This window comes from Octodon degus, unplaced genomic scaffold (assembly GCF_000260255.1).
Source record: "Octodon degus isolate 3935 unplaced genomic scaffold, OctDeg1.0 scaffold00061, whole genome shotgun sequence".
Lineage (NCBI taxonomy): Eukaryota > Metazoa > Chordata > Mammalia > Rodentia > Octodontidae > Octodon > Octodon degus.
In genome coordinates, this window is record NW_004524637.1 from 7709626 (window position 1) to 7718844 (window position 9219).

Consider the following 9219-nt stretch of genomic DNA (forward strand, 5'->3'; position numbering starts at 1 on the left):
TAGGGATTCAAATATGAGAACATCCATTGTTGTTAGAAAATAATGGTTCTTACTACTTATTTTTTCATGAACTATTTACTCCTACACCATTCTTATCACTTAAAAGGAACAGCAGCTTTTTTTTTTTTTTTTTTTTTTTTTTTTTTTTCATTTTAGGGAAGGGTCTACAGGGTATTCAGGATCTCACTACTAGATGGGACTCATAGTCCCATCTGTTTACAGCCTCCCAAGAGCTAGGATTACAGGTCCATGCCACCACACTCAGTCTTGAACAGCAGCTTATACAGGACTCTAGTTACACTGGAAAGTGCCCCACTCAAACTTAGCCTTAATTAAATTCTCAGGCTGAGAACTCCCCTAGAATTTTATCTTGAAAACCTTAGCTGAGGGTCGGGGAGATGGCTCAGTGGAATAAGTGCTTCCTTGGCAAGTGCAAGGGCCTGAGTTCAATCCCTGGCTCTGCCAAAAAGCAAAAAAAGAAAAACTTAGCGGATATCTCAACTTTGTTATACTTGCAATTGTTTAAAACTTCATGTTGTCACAAATGCAATATGTCCAGAGCCAATGTGTAAATTTTTCCCTTGTCTTAGTTTCTTTTGTGCTGCTATAATAAGCATACCCAAAACCAGCATCATGGTTTGTGTGTAGTTGTCCTGCCAGAGCTTCATGTAGTCATTGGGCACAGTTCTAGGGTTTGTGATTTATTCATGAACCAAGGCTGGGATTATGGTCTGAGTACTGCTGGGTGTGAGTGCTGCTAGGATTATGTGTGTGAATGCTACACCAGCTCTGGGGCACACAGCCGAAGGCAATATAAGGAAAGGAGAGAGGCCTGCCTCAGCTGCTGCCACTGCTGCTGCGCCTCCCTTTTGCTCTTGCTCTTGTGCTGTTTTCCACCACCATGAATGGCTGCCCTCTGCCATGTGCCACTCTGCCTTGGAGCCAGCCCAGTATGGAATGAAACTTGCACTAACTGTGAGCTAAATAAACCTTTCCTTCCTTAATTTGGGGTGTTGGGTATTTGTCCCAGCAATGAGAGAAAAGTAACCAAGACAACAGGGTAAAGTCAAGAAGGGCAGAAATTTATGTATCACCATTCTGGAAGGTAGAAAATCCAACATCAAGGTGCCACCAGGTGGGCTGTCTGGTGGAGGCTGAGTCCTTCAAAGGGATGAACTTCGCTTCCCCATTTGGAAGAGATGTATGGGCCAGTGATGCTTCTTTCATAATGGCCTTAATCTCATGCATGCAGGAGAAGCCCTTAAGGCTTAAGCAGTTCCTAATAGTCTTACATTGCACATTAAGTTTCAACACGCATTTTCGAGGGCACAGATTCAAAGCCAGGCACTCCTTGAAATGTTAGAAAGGCTTTCCCACTTGTTATTCTTCACAGGTGCACAATGGCAGGAGTCAGTAGCTGTCCATCCCAGGCAAGAAAATTTCAGGTAACCCTTGACCCTCCTTTCTCATTTCTTACTAGATACTAACTATTACAAGATGAAGAGTCTGTCTTCAGTTTCACCAGTATCCTCTATAAATATATTTTAATCTACCAAATTCTCCCTTTCTAATCTCCTCACATTGCCATTCTTGCTGCAGACCTTCATGATCTTAGAACTAGATTAAGATTAATTAGAACTAATTAGCTGCCGTGTGCCTCAGTTCCTTCCACATTCATTCATTTTGCTACACCTAGCAATGCAGTTTCCCTTGGCCCTCATGTACACCTCTGTACCTACACAGTTAAGTATCCCTTGAGGTTATTCAATTGGTCAGTTTATTTATTGAATATTTGTTATATACCAGACTTTGTTCCTCCTTCCCTTCTCACATTTAAAACTCATATTTCTTTTTCTTTTTTTTTTTCTTTTTTGCGGAACCGGGGATTGAACTCAGATCCTTGCGTTTGCCAGTCAAGCACTTATCCTACTGAGCCATCTCCCCGGCCCTCATATTTCTTTAATGTGAAGATTTTCCTGATCAAGTCATGCTCATCTTGCCTTTCTCTGAATCCTGGCTTCTGGTTAGACCTACAAAGGTTGGGATTTCATTTATTAACTGTTTTCACAGTAAGTTATAAATCCTTAGAAAGAGGAAATCATTTATATATATCTACATCAGGGCTGGGTACATCATAATAACTGCTGTGTACTGACTTCACTGGAAGCTTAGCTTCTCTCAAGATAGACCTGATTCTAGAGCTACCTGGGATACAAGAGATAAGATCTGTGTTCATTGATCTTAGCTGTTTTCTTATTGGTTGAGATGTTTCATGTATTTTTTAAATACAATAAGATCTAACTGTATGTTTTTAGGATTGATGTTACTGACTTAATTCATTCTTTAATTTCAGTACTCTTTTAAAATGGTTTCACACTTATTTGGGTAGGCTCAAAGTACAGAAAAATTATAATGCAGAAACGTAAGTCTGTAGGAGGAGATTATTGAATTATTTTGGAATCTGATAAACTAGTTGGCATTAAAATAGGAGGTCAAGAATAACCATGGAATTGTTTAAAAAGGAAAAAAGAACTAAGATGGAGAAAGAGGAAAGGGAGGAAGAGAAATGCGAGGAAAAAAGAAAGTTGTACTATTCCTGTTTATTAGTTCACTGTAAAGGAAGATTTGTGCTAATATTGATTGCAGAATTTTTTATGCCTATGTCTCATACTCTGAGTAGCTACTTAAAAGATGACAATATACAATGTATTCTCTTGTTATTCTTATTTACTTTGCTATGAAATTATTTTATCTTTTTCCATAAAAAAGAATAACCAAGGAGAAAGAAAACAATAGACAATATATTATTGAAGAAAAACTATGCAGATTAGAATGAAATTTGTCCATCCTATTACTAGAATTAAAGTGCAGACACAGGTAAGCACATCCATGAAACAAAAATAAGAACACTAGAGACTTTTAGGTATATGAAAGAGGTTGAGAGAGCCTTTTTACCAAGATGGCGCCAGAGACGACGAAGGAAGCCCCACCCCTCCCAAAGCTGAAGCCAGAGCAAAAGCTCTAAAGGACTGTGCTGAAGGGCATCCACAGCCACATAAAGAGGAAGATACGAACATCACCCACCTTTCACAGTCCCAAGACACTGCAGCTCCAGGGACAGCCCAAATACCCTCGGAAGAGTGTCCCAGGAGAAACAAGCTTGACCACTGTGCCATCATCAAGTTCCCCCTGACCACAGAGAAAAAAGATGAAAGAGATCGAGGATGACAACACACTCCTGTTCATTGTGGATGCCAAAGCCAATAAGCATCAAATCAAACAAGCTGTCAAGAAGCTCTATGACGTCGATGTTGCCAAGGTCAATACCCTAATCAGGCCTGATGGAGAGAAGAAGGCATGTGTTCAACTGGCTCTCAGTTACGATGCACTCAATGTTGCCAACAAAATTGGGATCATCTAAACTGAGTCCAGCTGGATACCCCATTAAAAAATAAATAAATATATGAAAGAAATCTGAGCTACACATTTAAAATAGTGTGTGTAGGAAGAATGTGTGTGTGTGTGTGTGTGTGTGTGTGTCTCCAAAACAATAGACTGCATGTACAGGCATAGGTCATATAGTGATGTTTCAGCCAGCAATGAGCCAAGTCTGCAATGGTGGTCCCCTAAGAGTACGTTACCTGGTGATGTCCCAGCATCTGAGTTTGTTAGGCACACTCAGTGGTGCGTACACAGTACCGAGCTCACACAATGGCACTTTTCTCAGATGGTGACCTTATGGGTAAGTGGTACCAGCCTGCATGAAAATATGAGAGGGGATTTCCTAGAGAAATTAGCACGCAAGGTGGTAGACTGGGAGGTCCCGCTATCAGCCATCTGAGAAGTGGAGATGTCAGGTGCCTGGCTCCGTCTAAGTCCAAAGGCCTCAAAATCATGGAAGCTGATGATAAAATTCTCAGTCTGAGACTCAAAGCCTGACAGCCCAAGGAGGGCTACTGACATAAGTCTTGGTGTCCAGAGGCCTGAGACCCTGAAGGACAAGAATATGTCCCAGCTCCAGAGACAGACTCTTCAGCCTCTCCTTTCTTTTTCTTTCCATTAGGAGCAATTTAATAAAAAAAATTACTGGATCTATCTCATAACAAAAAAATTCTTGATGTCTTAAATACATATAATTTTTAAACTTCCTAAAGCAAATACAGATTCTTTGGAACAACGTGTTGTAAAAGAATTCCTTAAGATAAAAATGTGGGCTCCATAAGATAAAAGATAAATACAACTCTGTCAGAATAAGAACACCTATTTTTTCCATAACTTTATTGAGAAACAAATAGCAATGAGACAGTTTCAAACCAAATTGGTAGGACAGTTTCAATAATTAACACATTGCATACATTCTTCCTAGTGGTTGATTGCTGTACAAGATGTGGACATGATATCCTATTTACAAACACCATTAGAACAAATCCCTCTATTCATTAAGAGAATGTAACTATATATCTATCCTAACCACTCTGAATACACAGATACAAAATGGACATTCATCTGTATCCCCTTTTTTTGTTAAGTTTCGTTATATGAATATTATAGGTGTGTTAACTCAGTAAAATATTCTACAAGAGTCCAGTAATCCATAATAATATTGGGTCTTTTTCTTCACTGGCAATGTCAGAAATTGTTGACCTGAGTCCCCTTTAGCTCAACATAACAGCATGGCTTTACTTCTTATATTTCGTTTTTATACTTTTCTGTTAGATGGTTAAGACCAAGGTAAAGCAGGACCTATGCAACAAGAGTTGTAGCTTTTGGGTCTGATAAGGTCAGTGAAATCTCCTCCGGATTTATCATGAGATCCTGTACCTCATATTGTAGAACCTTTGTCAGTGTCAGCCACGTGGATGAGTCACTGCCATTGCTTGGTCAATGTGTTCTCTGTGAAAGCCTGAGAGAATGTTTTCTCTCCATGTGACTCTCTTTAGGCACACTCTACATCATCGATCACTTTCCTCTTTGATCAGAAAATTTGGGACACTACCGAGTTACATGATGTTACAGTACAAGTTCTCCTCTGTCCTGAGTCTTAATTGACCTTGGAAGGCTAGGGCCAAAATGTTGGCTTTCCTTGTGGTCCTCCTTTTTCTCTAATTTTGATCTGCAAACTTAGGTTGTTAACCATCCAGAAGACAAACTTATTGTTATTATCAAACGATTTAGGCTATTAAGCTTAACCTCACTATCTCACGGCATTTCAAACATCTTAGGCATAACATGGAACAGGTATTTTTCATCAAGTATTGATATGTTGAACTTTAAGTCCCTATAGAATATGGTGAAAAAACATTTAAAAATTAGAATATATTATAAAAATAGGCATAAAGAATTATATACTTCTTATGTTTACACATAAGTCCATATACAACCTTGAAGCAGGACAGTCTCACAACATCCCTTTTCCTGTCGCCTGCCTTCATTCACCACCCCCTTCTTTTTGAACAGTCATCTACCTGAGAGACAACACAGCAGCAACTGGCATGTCATGACAAGCAGCCCGTATTCAGAAGACCAGAATGACAAGCACTCCAAGCATGAAACTACTATTACAGATTACCACCTTCAGTGCAGTTGCTTAGTTCACAGGTATCACTATATATAGTTAGGGTGAGAATCTTTCCAATTAACTGCTAGATTCAAAAATCTTCTGGAGATTCTCAGGATCATTGTCTTTCCCATCTTCTACATATAACTGTATGGCTTGACATTGTCAAGAACATCTATTTTTTAAAAATGTGAAATGATAAGGCACAAATCAGGAGAATATATTTCCAACATATCAGTTAGAACAAAAGATTAGTATTCTGTACATTTTCAAAACCATGATAAAATGACATACAAACCAGTAGAAAAATGGATAGGCATTTATTAGAGGAAAAATTAATGATCAAATAACATGAAAGATGTCCAGCTTCACTCATAATGAAAAGGCTGGTACAGCATTTCATAGTCAACATATTGGTCAATATGTAAAGACTGACATCATTATACTTGAAAGAATGAGGTACACCAGGAACTCTCTTTTACTGCAGAAGAGAGGGTAAAATTGTCCAACCTGCTTTGAGAATGATTTGTTATTATTAACTTTGAGGATGCACCCACTTGCCACTCAGCACTGTCACTCCTGGTGAATACCCTACATGAGAAGAGACCCTTAGCTGTGGGCAGCAGGTCACAGGTGTTTAGATACTCATTGCAATACTGTTTTTAATAATAAAATCTGGAACCAGCACAAATGACCACTGCCTGGAGACTGGGTCATACCCTGCAGTCCATTCATAAAATGAAGTACTTAATATGCTGCATGGAAGATAAATGGGGAAGGGGGCCTGGCCCTAGCTCAGGCCTTTAAGTGGCAGCTTCCACAAAGCTGTCAGCCTCAGGTTGCTGGAGTTCGAACCTCACAACTCTCCCGCTGGCCAAAAGTGCCCTGAAGGCGTTCGAGGAACAAAAAAAGATGAACGGGGAAGAGCATTCCGTGCCCGCATGAATGAACTGCTCCCATATAGTCCAAAGGCAACAATGAGGGAGGAATACAGAGTGTAGTTCTAATGAGATGAAACCCCAATACCTGGAAGACTGAGCAAATATGGCCTTTAGGGATGCACACACTAAAACAACAGCAACAACAACAAACTACAACAAGAGAGAAAGGAGTGATCACCCATATGTCAAGACAGTGGTTACTTCTGAGCAAGGAGTGGGGCTCACTGGGAAAGACGGTGATGACGCCGAGGAGGGAAGCACAGAGAGGACTTGAAAACCACGTGACAGCTTTCTTTTTTCTTTCTAAGATGTTCGTGTTTATTTGAAATTTTCAATTTTTATTATGATAAAATCTGCATTATTATGGCGAGAGTTTTCACTTAGCCGCATGGTGGATATAAGCAGGTGAATTTTATTTTATTGTTTGTACTACATCTGTATTTTAAGACACTTAGTATTTGTAAAATAATTCAAAATGCCTCTCTGTGTTAGCATGTGTACCAGGTGTGGAAGTAGCTGGCTGCTTCTAGTCCACATCTGATTCTGAGCCAGGTCTCTCTGGCCCATCAGAGCCACTTTAATCCCAGTGTCGGCACTGCTCCCACGACCCCGTCCAACAGGAATCAGCTCTTTGCGCCTCTATCCTCCCCTCTAAAGAACTCACATCTAAATTGTGCAGAGGAAGACTGTCAGAACATGGAGCACAAATGACCACTGCCAGGAGACTAGGTCATACCCTGCGGTCCATTCATAAAATGAAGTACTTACTACGACAGCGAGGACTTGAAAACCATGTGACAGTTTTCTTTTTTCTTTCTAAAATGTTCATGTTTATTTGAAATTTTCAATTTTTATTATGATAAAATCTGCATTTTATCATAAAAGTCAAGGCTCGCCAGCATTGAGGGCTGAGATTGTGAATTCACCGGGCGACTTCTACTGTGCTTTGGGTTGAATAATGGCCTACGTGTCTACAATTTTAAAATGACAGTTTAAAAAAATAATCTTCCTTTCTTACAGCTGTCCCACGCCCAGTGTCTTTAGGAACATATGGTGGTGCCAGGAAAAGCCAAGCGAGTCTCTGAAACATGAACGCTCCACGCTGCTATCTTCACAAGAATAAAGAAAGCTGGGAATCCAGCTATCTCGGAACACAGCCACAGGCGCCAATTCCCCCGTCAAATAAAACTCATCGCTTAGGGGCAGAGCGGTTGGGCGGTGACTGGGGGGGCAGAGGGCAGGCGTGAGCCAAAACACTCTGAGCTAGCTCACACCCTTCAGGGTCCCTCACTGGAGGGGACACAGGGGAGCAAAGAACAGAAATATAGAAAGGATAAAGTCATAGGTGAATCACTGTCACTTCTGAGCTGATTTTTTAAAAATCTTATTTTAAAGAAAAAACACAGAAGCCAAAAAAACAGAATTCCAAAATACGATAGGAGGGTAACAATGGTTAATACACTGCATATTGTTTTCATTCTTAAAGAGAATGCAAAAAATAGAAAGAAAGAAAAAAAAAAAAAAGACATTGGAACCGATACAGAATTTCACTAGCCAAAACGATAGGAATTCAGCACTGGTTGTTATATTCATATTGTTGTCTTCAAATTAGTTGTTCAGAATACCAGATATAAGCATGTAAAATTGTTTTTTTGTTGTTGTTGTTGTTTTATTGTGTGTAAAATATGTTTTATTGTTCTTTAAAAGGGTTCTAGGTTTGGTTTTAAATCAGGCTGCACACCTTTCAGCAGTCTGACATCTCTCTCACTGTGGTTTTTAAAATTACAAAATTTAAAAGGAGAGAGAAAAAAATTAAGCCTTAACTGCTTCTTTCAACAGACCGGCAGGAATCAGCAGCACGATTCGTCAAACTGTCCTTCTAAGCCGAATTCTTTGGGGCGGCGCCCTGCGATCTCCCACTGGCGGGGGTAAGCCTTTCCCACCCGCCTGGCCTGGGGTTCCCTGCCATGCACGAGGCAGCATTTTGGGGATCCTGTCTGAGCTGGACCCCCTGTTTCAACCCGTCCTGGTTCACTGCCTCGGCCTGAAGTCCTGGGAGTGACCAAATCTAATTTTCCTATGTTGTACACGTGTCCAGGAAAAAACAAAGATTCGACCGCTCTGTCTCCTTTGCACAGCTACCTGCGGGGTCTGTGATTCAGAGGCGATCAGCCATGAAGCATATGCATGCAATTACAGAGACGGGCCCTAGGGGGAGCCTCGGGACTGGTGGCGTCGAGCGAAGGAACAAACTGAAAATACAACAAATCCGAGTCCTCCAAAAATTCTACGAAGGATCAAAGCATTTTATACCGGGAGAATAATCTCTTTGTGGTCGTTCCTCCACTGTAGGAAATAGCTAAATGTAGAAGTCCAGGCTCTATTTGCTACGAAAAACTCAAAAGAGCTCGCTCAGTCAGCAAGAGCGAAAGCATATTAATGCTGATCTCTGTCTCTGAAAGGATTTCACCAGGCTTTTTGCGGATGACAAGAATGTCCCTAAACTGTCAGCATACTCTCCTGAGCTCTCGCCTTCTTATTAATCTATTAATTTACGCAGAATAAAAACCTCTCTCATCATACAGAAGTGGAATTATTTTTAAGATAAATTGTCTTTGTTATACCACGAACATAGAAAGCACCAGAAGTCAAAAATTACCTTTTTCTGCTTGTGTTTTATTCGTCATTATTGGCAAAAATTTAGATAGACTTATTGAATTT